General features: G+C 34.9%; 1 pseudogene; it reads left to right on the top strand.

Annotated features, from left to right (window-relative positions):
- Window positions 1-11,176, top strand: part of LOC119641064 — a 44,351-nt pseudogene extending 33,175 nt beyond the window's left edge.
- The last annotated feature ends 2,025 nt before the right edge of the window (window positions 11,177-13,201 follow it).

The following is a 13,201-nucleotide window of genomic DNA, read 5'->3' as shown; positions in this document are numbered from 1 at the left end:
GTCAATTTTTTTCAACACGTTGCACGATTAACGGAAAGAAATTTTTTGAAAAATTAACAACCACCTTCCTCCGTAAAACAAAAACAATTGCAAAGCAAAATATAAAAACAGCCCTTGCTCTCACAAATTGGGCAAAAATTGTTTTGAATCAAACCATAAAATCCCGCTCATTATAACAAAAATCGAAAATTTTTACTATTTGAAAAAGCTACAGAACTGCAATAGGTTCTAATGTAATAATTATCGCAAAGAGGGAAAGCTACGCTAAATTAAAAGTTTTTACCTTGACCTCCTTGTTATAGTTATTCTGTTCAAGGTAGATTCCAACCGCCGCAAAACACATAGGCCGTTGCATCAATTCCTCATTTGTTGCTATTGGTCGCCGCAGGAAGAGAATTTCGAGTTTTTTTTATCAATTTTATAATTATTTGCTTATCGGAACATTCGGAACAAAAATAAATAGATGTTAGTTCGCCGTAGTTAGGTTGACAGAATGGAAATTTTATTAGAAAATTTTAAAGGACTCTTGTTCCATAGTTGAGCGAAATACTTTGATGAATTGTAAGGTCGAATTCATATAAATTAGAAAAAATGCACATCGAAAGAGTGGTAGCTGTTCATCGAAACCTACCAAACCAACAAGAAATTTTCTCTATGTAGACTTTGTGGCCGATCGACACTTGTGTTGCGTTGCGGTTTTCGTCAGTGTGTATATTTAAATTTTATAAAAACTTGCATTGGATGTCTCGAATGGAATGATGGGATATCGTATAACGACCTAAATTATAAGGAAAGTAAGTGTAGAAGATAAAAAGAGTTAAGCTTCGTTGATGATTATATGAATACCCCCTGAGAGTTACTTTAAACAATTTTGAAATTTAATAAAGAAAAAAAAGACAGAGAGTTTAAATGTTTAATGTTTTTCTCTTTATATTACTGGTGTAAATAATGATTGTATGGAAACTAGTCATCAAAATTAATTTCCTTGCGTTTTTCCCTTAATCCACAAGAGATTTCTTCTATAAACGCTGAAAAGAAATCTTGAGTTAGTTATAAAATAATATTTAATTTGTGTGTGTACGTGTAACGAAAGTTTTCTTTTATTATTGTGCAACTGGGATTTTTGCTGTAGTGTTGTTAAAGATGCAATCCTTTGCTACATGCATTGGAAAAAGTGTTCTTTCTTTTCTTTTCTTCTATTTTTTGCCTCATATTCATTTTTGAACGTAGCATAGGCCCGGCTTGGCAATGTGCCCATTATGTGAAATTTGTTGCAACAATTGCTGCAACAATCAAAATTACATTCATGTAGTTTTTCATTTTATTCCATTTTTTGCTCGTTTTACTTTCATTCGTCATATCTAACCACTCAGTGTTTATACAACTTGGTAAGGACTTTGCTCTGCTCAAAATAACATTTTTTGCTTCAGCTAATGTGAGGCTTGTGTTGCTAGGATTTTTGCCTTCTTTTCAATGCAAAAAGAAAGAAAAGAAATTTTACGAAATTTTTTATTTGTTAGTTATATAAAAACTAATTTTTTATTTATTGGAGTCAGGAAATGTCAGTTTGTATAGAAAATGTAACGAACAGTTTTGTTGATGAAAAGGAAAACAACAATTTATATAAAACTATTTAATGCAAAATAAAAAGTTTAAATTAAACTCATTTATAAATATTAAAGCTTTTTATAAATTGTTATTTAAAAACTGTCTATGTTGTTCACTATATATTTACTTAAAAAGTTAACTGTTTATATTTATTTATTTTTATTTTTCTTTTTCCGCATGCACACACAATTCTCATCACAATTGTTAATTGCTTTAAAATATTTTACTTCTATATTTCTTTATATTTATCCGGCTGTAGCATAGAAAACCGCATTATGTATATATGATCATCTGATATTTTCATATAGAGTTAGAGAGCCAACTCTGGCGTTCACTTTCGAAGAAGAAGCGTTTTTGGCTGTTTCGTGGAAATTGATCTCATCTCCTTTTTCTGTTTTTTAATACAAAGACAGCAAATTTTCGGGAAACTTTCCACTTTTCAATTATCATTATTTAAATTTGTGTGCATTATTTTTTAATATAGTTTTTAACAATCCAAATCACGCAGTGTGAGAGGAAACAGTTTAGAAGGTCATTATACCTTGATGAAAGAAATAGAAAACCTCCACTTTTACGTGATTAGTACAAAGGCGACGTTACTTTTCAGCGAACCCTTGTGAACAGATGTTTTGGCGTTTTCGCAACAATTAAGGATTTCTTTCTTAATTTCATTGCATTCTTTTGTGACCCGCAGCAGCTTTCTCTGATGTTTATTTAAAAAAACAATTGTTCTAGGTTAATTTAAACGTTTCTTTAAAACAATGTTTTGCAATACACTTGCAATATATAGCTCATTTACTGAAACTAATGATAATAATGATAAGTGTCCCTTGTGTTTGTGAAGGAGGGGTTAGGTTTTGTTACTTTTAGACAACAAAAGACTTCTTACGATACAGGACGGCTTAGACCACAATCGGAAGGAGAGTAGCCATGGCAAGTACGCAAGTCGCCTAACTCATTAGGAAACTTTGTAACAACAAATCAGATTTAGTTTACGATAAGGTCAAGAGAAATTTCATGCAGTATTGTGTTTTGGTCCAGGGGCGAATACCATCCAAACACCTTCACGACCACGCACCCTATAACGCCCTTTTTCAAACATATGGTCATATGAATAATAATTTCAATTCTCAAATTTTTTTGAGAAAAATCAGTAAGTAATAGTATTTCGGCATACTGAATTAATGTGGAAAATTTGGAACAAATGAGGGGAAAACTGTCTAATTATTAACTTTTCACGGTGAGAATTAGTCCATAACCCAATGACTATAATGTCAACTACAATATTCTTACTTGTGTTGTATGTAACGACCTTTCCAACATAAGGTGTAGGAGGGGAATAGATGTAAATGTCGTTAAATCTAAGCCTTTGTCGGTATGGCTAGTCTATTGACCAAAAAATTGTGTTCCATCAAAAGATACAAAAATGATTGGCCGAACATCCATCCACCAGAGAGGCGGACAAACGCACCCAAATCGATTCAGAAAGTGACTTTAAATTGAGGGGTGTACACAAAGAAAAGAGCGCGTTTAGCTAAACTATATATACCCTTTATGCAATAGTATATAATCAGTCAAACCATCGAGAAAATTATCTATAGTTCACAAAATGCAAAGCGATAGGGGCGTGAATAATGTTATTTGTGAAAATGTTTAAATAAAAATCCACGAAATGTCAATGAAATTCTTCACAAAATTGATAGGGAACGCTTCATCTGATCTATTATTATTATTATTAATTTCGCCAGAGAAGTAAATTCTAAGACTAAACTCTTAAAAGCACTAGCATCTAAGGCTATCAGCTTTTATTAAAAACTCTACCGCACTTGAGATTCGAACCCACGACCATTGACTTTCTAGTCGAGATTCTTCGCCTTCGGCTACTCAGGCGTTCATCTGATCTAATATCATAACATTGCTGTGGCGACAGACGTTGCCCAACGAAAAAGTTCGGACCGTTTCCATAACCTTAGCGTCTTACAAAATTTGCGTAGCACATGAATTCACAGTGAAAATTTAAATTGACAATTATTCATCTGTGATTCGGTGCTAAAATGAAATGAAATCGGGTTGTATTTGTGAACATTGATAGCAAATGTTGTCCAAGAAAGATGAAGCTGAAGCAAAGCGAAATGGTTCTTAGCCCATAATAATCCTCGTACGTACGTTTGACGAAATTATGTACAGGCAAAACATACTAAATCTAAATAAGGAAACATTTATAAAATATGTTTATGTTTTGAATTTACTATGAAATAATTTTGCAAATAGTTAGTGGTAAAATTTAGTTATGAATTCCAGTATCAGCAGTTACTAACCTCTTAATTAGCCAAGAAAGGAAAATGGGGATAGGAAATAAGTGAAAAGTAACTCTTAAAAAATTCTAATAATTCGTGGGTGGCGGTTAATTTTGACTTGTTACGAAATGAGAAAACGTAGATCCACGCTATTCTCAAATTTTGGAACGACTTCTGAAAAATCGAAGCTTTTACTCATAAAATATTATTAAAGAATATGATCAAGCATTGATTCTATTGTGTTGGCGAATTTTAATAATTTTTCATCTTTACATAACGCATTTTAATACATGAAAGTAAACAGGTCAACAAGTGTACTGTAAATACAACGAGTAAGAAAGCTATATTCGGCTGGCATTTCGCATACTCACCGTCGTTAAACTCTTTACCGCCATTAAAATAGATCTTATATAAATAAAACTTTTTCATAGAATTTATTTTAGGCACTCTTCGCAAGTTACCGTGGAATGGATAGCGCACGTTGTCTGGATTTTTTATTGTACAAATGCAAATAGACGAGCATGCGCATCATATAACATAAAGCATTACAACTATATTTGATTTTTTAAAGAGATAGCTAATTAGTTTGATTAATATACGACGAAAATTATTTGAAGAAATTGCACATATGTAAAAATGTAAAAATTACAATATTAAACCGACAGAGATAATCATTTTTAGCTATATTGCTTTATGCACATAAATATATATGTGTAAATGTATTTTAAAACTGAACTGAAAACCTAATGATAATCCAGTATGATGACTATATGGTATCCCCTAAGTTACGAATTCTAACTACTCTAGATTACTTATATTTGAAAATATTCAATCAATTTGAGCCTGCCCTAAAATTGCCGCTATATCTGTACACAATATACAAAAGAAATTGTTATTATATAATATCCTTTCAGTTGCACTGTCTACCCGCTTAATTGCAATATATGAATATATAAACAATAAATTGATGCTTTAATTCTATGTATTGCAGTGTCTAATGGCTATGGAAGCAGTCGCTTGTGATCGTAGTGTTCACCATCTTCATTTTAGAATTAGTGCATTTTTAGGCAGATGACATATCTCCCTTTGAGGAATATACAAAATAATTTTCGACATTCTGTCTTGTTTACCTTATGTTCAATAGGCATAAAATCCAACAAAAATGAAAAAGAACAAAATTTGATTATTGATAACTTTGATTCAGAATTAATTCAGATATGTAGGATCTCCAAAGTTTCTTTTTGGGTGCTGCGATTATGACCAAATGTGTATACCCCGATCCTTCGGTGATCAGTATAAAAAGCTTCGAGTGTGTGTGTGAGTATAAGCTCCATAAGCCATTGTAACTCAATTTACTCTTTTTTTCTTCCGCAATTTTTTATTTTTCAAAAAAATTCTCCCGAAATGTCGGATCGGATCAATCTGCTCCCATTCTGACAATGCATTCAAGTTCGTTTGGTGTAGAATGCTGCTTGGAGTTTGAGAATACCTTGTCGGAAGTATTCCCCAGAAGTCCTCAAGCCAGTTCAGGGCGGGAATCATAGGGGGCCACTCCGGTAACAGAAAATTTCGTACTTGCAAAAAATGTTTCGTAAGCCGTGCGACATGGATGAGGGCGGCGTCTTGTTGGATCGTCCAAATATCATTATATAACTTTCTACCAAAGTTTATTAAATGGTTTTCTAACAAAGCCTTCAGGTTCCTTTTGATGGATAGAAAGCATATTTTTAACTTTCCTCGTGCTCCAAATGCAGCCATACCATAAGAGATCCACAGCCACGATTACGCATTTAATATGTTAGTCGAGGATATTTATACGACCATCAGGTTCGTCAAAATTAAACTTCCCCTCAACACCAAATAATACTTTCAAACCCTTCCCTTTATAGTCGGCAAATGCAACAGTGTCATTTTTATGGTGTTGAGTTAAGCAATTTGGTTTGCCAATTTTGTGTTCATATCTAAGATCGGTACTTACGTATTAACGCCACCGCGGAAAAAATGTTATTATTAAAATATTATTATTAAAATAAAAATTATTAAAATATTATTATTTTTATCATATTTAGAAGCAAAAAAAACTTTTTTTAAAAGTTTAAAAGGATGCTTTTTATTGGTTTTTTAATGAAATTTTTGCCACGGTAGCGTTAATACCTAAGTACCCTAACATCTACATCTTCCTTAAGAAACTGTTGCATACGCTGTCTCGTACAAGTAAATTATACTAAGCGCAAATGGGGAGGGCGAATATATATATACATATACAATCTGTTTACAATATGTAACATTATTCGGTTTATAGACTAAATCCAATGGTGACGATAAGATACGGTGATAGCCGGGAGCCCTTACGTTGCGTGCTTTGTTGGCCAAACGACCAAAAAAACTAATTGAAGTTCATTCTTCAAGGATTCTGAAAACAATTATTTCCTCAGTACCAATAATTAAAATAAAAAAAAGATAATACGGTTCTTCACACATTCTTCCACTTTTCGCTTCAAGGCAAATATAGGGGCTTTTTTTTCGATACAAAACTGTTTTGTTGTAAGACATGAGGTTGGCCGGTGTTATTCTGTCAAAAAAAAACTCGTTTTCCATATCCACAGCATTGATTTCAGACCAAAAAGGTTCCGCCAGCAATGTTCTGTAATGCGATTAATTTACTGAAGCGTATTTTGGAAGATTTGGGGACCAAAACTGCCACAAACTGCTACAATGTCTTGGCTGGGCAGGATTTTCGATTATTTCCTTTGGCACGAGATGCAATTTTTGTAGTTTAGATAGGAAGATGTACGAGAGTGGTTTTCATCACATAGAATGCAGTCAAAAGCTTATTACCAATTCTTAATGAATTTTCACCATTGGATTTATTTATTTATTTATTTATTTATTTATTCCACTTATACAAGAAACTCAACTAAAACAAAATGGCAGTCGAGTTCAATTGACTCTTAAGTAAATCTTAAAATTAATCAATAATAAAACTTACTATAAGTACAATAAAACAAATAAGGAGGAAAAAAAAAAATAGCATGTACACACCTAGCATAGAGCCACACCTACAACCGATACAGGACCAAATTGCAAGTGAACCCCTAAGCCATCGCAAACATGCATAAGCTTGGCAACCGATAATTGTTAACAACAAATTAATTTTCGACTCATAATGACATATTTAAGGTTAAGTCAGTTTAAGTACGACATAGGTAAATCGCGCGTATTAAGCAATATTGCTTTAATGGACTTTAAAGAGTCCGGTAATGAGAATAAATGATAGACATCATTTACGTTCTTGCAAACAACTCTGAGCGGGTTAAACAGTTCAAAATTATATTTGCATTGACTAAGCTTTATCAACATTAAGTGCCTAGAGAAGCGGTTAGGGACTTTAAAGCCTATCTCACGAAGTAATGCGGGCGAGTCAATTGCACCATTTATTAATTTGATTAAGAAGGAAACGTGAAGAAAAAATTTACGTTTTTCAAGTGACGGTAATGATAACGGAAACAACATGTTTTCATAAGGAGGAAGAGAGGCAATCGGGTCCCAACCCAAATTCCTAAGGGCAAACAGCAAGAATTGCTTTTGTATAGATTCAATTGAATCTACGTAGCACCTATATGAAGGAGACCACACAACAGAGGCATACTCAAGGATAGGTCTAACCAAACACGTGTAAAGCCTTTTCGTAATATAAGGATCATCAAGCTCTTTGGACCACCTGTTCATAAAACCAAGCGCGGACCTAGCTTTGCTTAACGAGGACTCAGTATGCAAATTGAAACGTAACCTATAATCGAATAGAACACCTAAATCTATGAACGAATCGACGTCTTCCAACCTGTGCGAATCAATGAAGTATTGAGTACTGAACGACTTCCTTCTTAAAAAAGAAAGCTTCTTACATTTATTTAGATTTAGTTTCAGAAGATTGAGAGAGCACCATGCAAAAAAATTATCCAATTCACCTTGAAGCTGATGTGATTACGATTCTACGGAAAAGGAAGAAAACAGTTTCACATCATCAGCATACATTAAAATCTCACTGAATTTAATCACGGAGGGCAAATCATTGATGTATAAATTAAATAAAATAGGTCCCAAGTGGCTACCTTGAGGTACGCCAGACGTCACGGGGAATTCATCCGAGGTAATGAGGTTAAACAAAACCCTGAATGATCTACCATGCAGATAAGAGCTTAACCATTCCACTAAGAAGAGAGGAAAGCCAGAGGTCTGGAGTTTAAATCTAAGTAGTCTATGATTAACCATATCAAACGCTTTGCTAAAGTCAGTGTAAATGACATCAGTGCGAGAACCACTAGAAAAAGCCTTGAAAACATGACAAGTAAACTCTAACAGATTGGTCACCGTAGATCTTCCCTTTCGAAAACCATGCTGGAAAGGAGAAATATACAATTTCATGGAAAAGGCTATATGCTGAGCCACAATTCGCTCGAACAGTTTAAGTAAGACATTCAACTTGGCAATACCTCTGTAGTTCTCTACAAGTTTCCTACTACCACTTTTGTGAATAGGAATAAGGAAAGAAGTCTTCCAACACAAAGGGAAAACACCTAAATTCAAAGACTAATTAAAAATCTTCGATATAACGTCACAAAGCTCGCCAGCACAAGATATAAGTACACATGAGGGGATCCCATCAGGTCCAGGCGAACAATTATATTTCAGAGAGCTCAATCCTTCAAAAACGTCATTTTCAAATATAACAAAGTTAGGAATTGAAATCGAATTAGAAATCGGATATGGATAATTTACCGATAAATCAAAATTAGCAGTTGAAAAGTTCTGTCGGAAGTATTCCGCAAAGAGATTTGAGGTTTCAAAATCATCCGCGGACTCGGAGCCATTAAAAGACACAAACGACGGATTTACGGAGAGTTTTCTTTTGGAATTAACGAACTTAAAAAAGTATTTAGGGTTAGCAAACAAGGAGTATTTAACAAACTGAAGGTATCTGCAGTAGTATTGGCGGTTAAGGGAATTAAATTTATGCCTCGCAACAGAGTAAGCGAAATAGTCGAAAGAAGAACCACTTTTCGATAATTTTTTGAAAGCTTGTTTTTCCTATTCTTGTAGTATTTAATTGTTTTATTAAACCACGGGGGACCCTTGCTTCGAGGACGGGACTGCTTGATCGGAACGGATGCAGAAATAGCTTGGTTTAATATATTGTAGAACGACGACAGTAAGCTATCAATGCTTCCCTCTGAGAAATCGAGCACAATATGAGAAAGATGTGATTTTAGTATGGAAACATTGATTTTATGGAAATCATAAAGTTTATATGAAAAATTTGAATTTTGAACGTTATAGAATTTCAACGAACCAACATACTTGTAATGAAAGGAAACACCCAATGCTGGATGATATGGATCCTCAGGTAAACTAAACGAAAGACAACGATTAACGCAAACTTAAAATCATGTCGAATGACATCGAAGTGAGAGTTTGATGTTAAAACTTAGAAAATGACTCTGTGTATTAAACAACTCTAAGTAAGCCGACTGTTGACCTACGTCATAAATATCAAAATTTCTTACGTTTATGTAAAATGCTGGATATCTAACAAATTCACTCTCAGGCGATTGTTGTTTTGAATAGTTTCTTTAACAAATCTCGATGTTATCCAGTTGTTCATGCATTTAACATATCTTAAAGGAATCAAAATTAATAAAGTAGCATCATAAAGAACTGTGAGCTACTGCTGAGACAACGAACTTACCTTGAACGGGCGAAATCATTTGCTCTTCAAGTCATTTCTGATAAGATAACTTAACAAAGAGAGTGGCAGTAACAGTAACGATAGCATTAAGATGTCAAACAATCGTAAATTCAGTTAAATTTTTGAGCATGTTATGAAAAATAGCAGTCAGCACCAGAAGTTTTACTTTTTAAGAAAACTTACAATTAAAAATACCAACAAAAAATTGGTGCAAAACCTAGAAGTTTGCAAAATTTTGGATAGAAAAGAAAAATATCTTTTCGTTTTGCACTTATTTTAATACAACAACCGTTTTTGTTAATAGTCAGAGTATACGGGCCACATGCCTTCGAACAGTATAAAATCTATACACTACGCAATTGTCGTAAAGAATATTTATTACAATTTCCAGATGTAACTATTATCACAGAGTTGAGAGTTGAAAGTTGTTTTATACCAACGTTGGATAATGAATTGTTTATAAACTTTAATAATTTAATACTTTGGCAAATTTCTAACAGCCACTTGGCCGCCTTGGATGAATACGCATTTCACGGACTTGTGCATTTGCGCTCTCTATCTTTTGCGCACAATAATCTTACCGAAATCATGGTCCAATGAGTAGATGAGCTCATTAAGTTACCTCGATTTGAGCGGAAATACTGTGCGCTCGTTAACTTTGAATAGCTTTAATCGTTGTCGTACCTTGCAACATCGAAAAATGGCAGCGAATCTTTTAGTTGATATCGAAACCGGTGTATTTGATTATATACCGATGCTAAGGCATTAAAATTTGGCTGAAAATCGGTTAGTTGCTATTGAAAAGAGCGATTTCTATGGGACGTCTCGACTAACGTATTTGCTACGGCAAGAGAATGCAATAGAATTTATTGAAAGCGAAGCGTTCATTACGAACGCATTATTGCGCGTATTGCGTTTAGACAGGGACCAACTGAGACCAAGTGGGATTTCCGCAGGACCGAAGTTTTAATCCTTTAATACATTTGAATTTTCGCATAATGCCATTGAAACATTACATGAGATGCAATTTTTAAACGACAGTGGCTTAACTCAATCGTACTTGTCATACAATCATTTAATGCAAATAAAGGAGGGTAGTTTTAACGACTTATAAAATTTAGATGTAACTACCTAAAATAAATATATCGAGCTTTCTTATTTCTATTTCTATATAACATGAACGCCAACTTCTTAACAGCTTGACATTAAATCTAAGTGGCAATCAGTTTCGTAGTCTTAATACGACGGCATTGAGAACTTAGGAACAAGTAGAATTATCGGACAACCTGTGGAGTTGCAAATGGCTTGCCCAGGAAAGCTACGCAAACCGAAATCTATAAATTTGGACAGCCGCTGGAAGTAAATACAACATGGAGTGTAGTAATGCCAAAAATCAATAGCGTTGGATGTTACGACGAGAATGTTAACCGTAGTAATATAATCCTGGATTTTAGCGAAGCCCAAAACGACCATTCAGGAAAGCAAAACAATTAAGCAAACAAAACATCAGTCTGGCAACTAACGCGCGCGAGATCATCCGCTTTTGTTAGTTTTATTGCTAAAATTTTGTTGTTTTCGTTTTATACGCGTTTCAATTGGGTTTATGTAAAAGTATAAAAGGTTTGAACGTGTAAAGTGTAAAAATTGATTAATTACATTAAAATTTTTGTGATTTTCATTTTGGTTCTTGCGATTACCACTTGTAATCGCAATAGTAAATCTCTTTCGAGTCTTTTATAGTTTTTTCTTTTGAGTTTTTTTTTTATTTTTTTTATTTTCTTCCTTTGGTGTGAATAGCTTTTCTCTTGGCTTGTTTACCGTTGCTTTAGTAGTGTAGATCTTACGTGTAATTTAAGAGAAAATTTAAGAGAAAATTTTTCTGTATTCTCCCTTTTTTTCGTGCTTCCAGTTTGGTTTTGCTTTCTCTTGTTCTTTAGCTCTCTTGTTACAGTGACAACGTAACGGAGAAGTTTTATTAAATTTCTTAATTTGTAGATAAACTTCGTACTGTGTATTCTTTTGAATTTTTTTTCTTTCAGGCCCTAATAATTCTCTTCTTTCTTTTCGTTGGCTTGACATGGAGTGCTTATATACACCATGTCGCGCAAAAACAGGCCCGGAATCGGATAGATTCGTTTCTTGTTGGCTCTGCGAGCGCTTTGGTCATGCAAAGTGTGCCGGTATTCTCGGCCGTGCTGCTGACGCAGTCGCTGACCGTAGGCAGCGGGACATTGATTTTTATAAACTTTTCACGGAGACGCGAAATGGTTTTCGGAATTCAGTAGAAATCTGGGCTCCTTGTGGGAAAAGTTTGAGCTCATTAAGTCTAGGTTTGATGAGTGTCGTTTTATTGGACACTCATCTTCTACTCGTAGCGTAGCGTGTGGGACGTCACCTCCGGGTTTCTCCAAATCAGATTCGTTGGTACAAGTTACCGCTCCCTCTAACTCTAAAATGAACAGTAATGTTTCCGATATTGCTGAGTCGGTTGGTAGCAAAACAGTTACAAACAAACCGGCAAGTCCGTCGGTTTTAAGCTACTCTGAAGTGGCAAGGGTATCTCCGCCCAGAGCCGTCACTCACTCTAATGAAGCGTCATCGCCTAAATGTAATGAAGAGAAAAATAAGTCATCCTCTCCTCCTGGCTGTTCGCGTGTGAATGCTGGTCACTAGACTGGGCAAGTCTCACAAGCTTCCGGTACAAAGGCGATAACCCCATCTATATTCTCCCCAACTCGAAACTCTCCTACCGTGAACCCCCTCCTGTTCCAAATAATGACATTTGCTTGACGGCAGTTCCTCCCAGAAAAGCAGTATTTGTGTCAAGACTGGCACCTGAAACGTCGGTGGACAACATGAAAAGTTATCTGGCGACGAAACTCCCATCAGTCAACTTAAAGCGCGTTAGCATTTTCAAAATGGCTCCTTCTCAATCTAGGGCAATCTCCTCTTTTAAAATACTAGTTCCGACTGAAAACTGTGATATGTTGTTAAACAAACCACTGTGGCCAGTAGGATCCTTGATTAAGGAATTTATCCCTCGAGATCGTCCCCGTAATACCAAAGCAATAGTCTTGTCCCTTCAAAAAGCTAAATGTTTCTTCAGGCCCATTATCTCTCATTTATCAAAATGTTAGAGGCCTTAATTCAAAAATTCGCTCCACTTTTCTAAATTCAGTGAGCACGGAGTTTTTCTGTTTGGCCTTCACCGAAACTTGGCTAAAACCCGATCTTCATTCATCGGAACTTTTTCACAATTCTTTCCAAGTCTTCACAAAGGATCGATTGAATCTCATTGGCGGTTGTGTATTAATTGCCATATCTGCGTCAGTCCCGTCCAATTCAATAGAATTTCCCACTTCTCCTGACGTTGAATTTATCGCCATTCGTGCGATTATGCCTAATAAACAGCTATTTGTAACCTGCTCCTATATTCCCCCAAATTCTGATAGATATAAGAAACAGGCCGCCCTCATTTGTGAAGTGGCCAAGCAGTCGAAACTCTCCGATTTGGTAGTTGCGCTGGGAGACTTCAATTTGCCTCAAGTCA

This window comes from Glossina fuscipes, unplaced genomic scaffold, assembly GCF_014805625.2.
Source record: "Glossina fuscipes isolate IAEA_lab_2018 unplaced genomic scaffold, Yale_Gfus_2 142, whole genome shotgun sequence".
Classification (NCBI taxonomy): Eukaryota; Metazoa; Arthropoda; class Insecta; order Diptera; family Glossinidae; genus Glossina; species Glossina fuscipes.
Note: the sequence above shows the minus strand (reverse complement) of the source record. Positions and strands in the feature narration are given on the sequence as shown.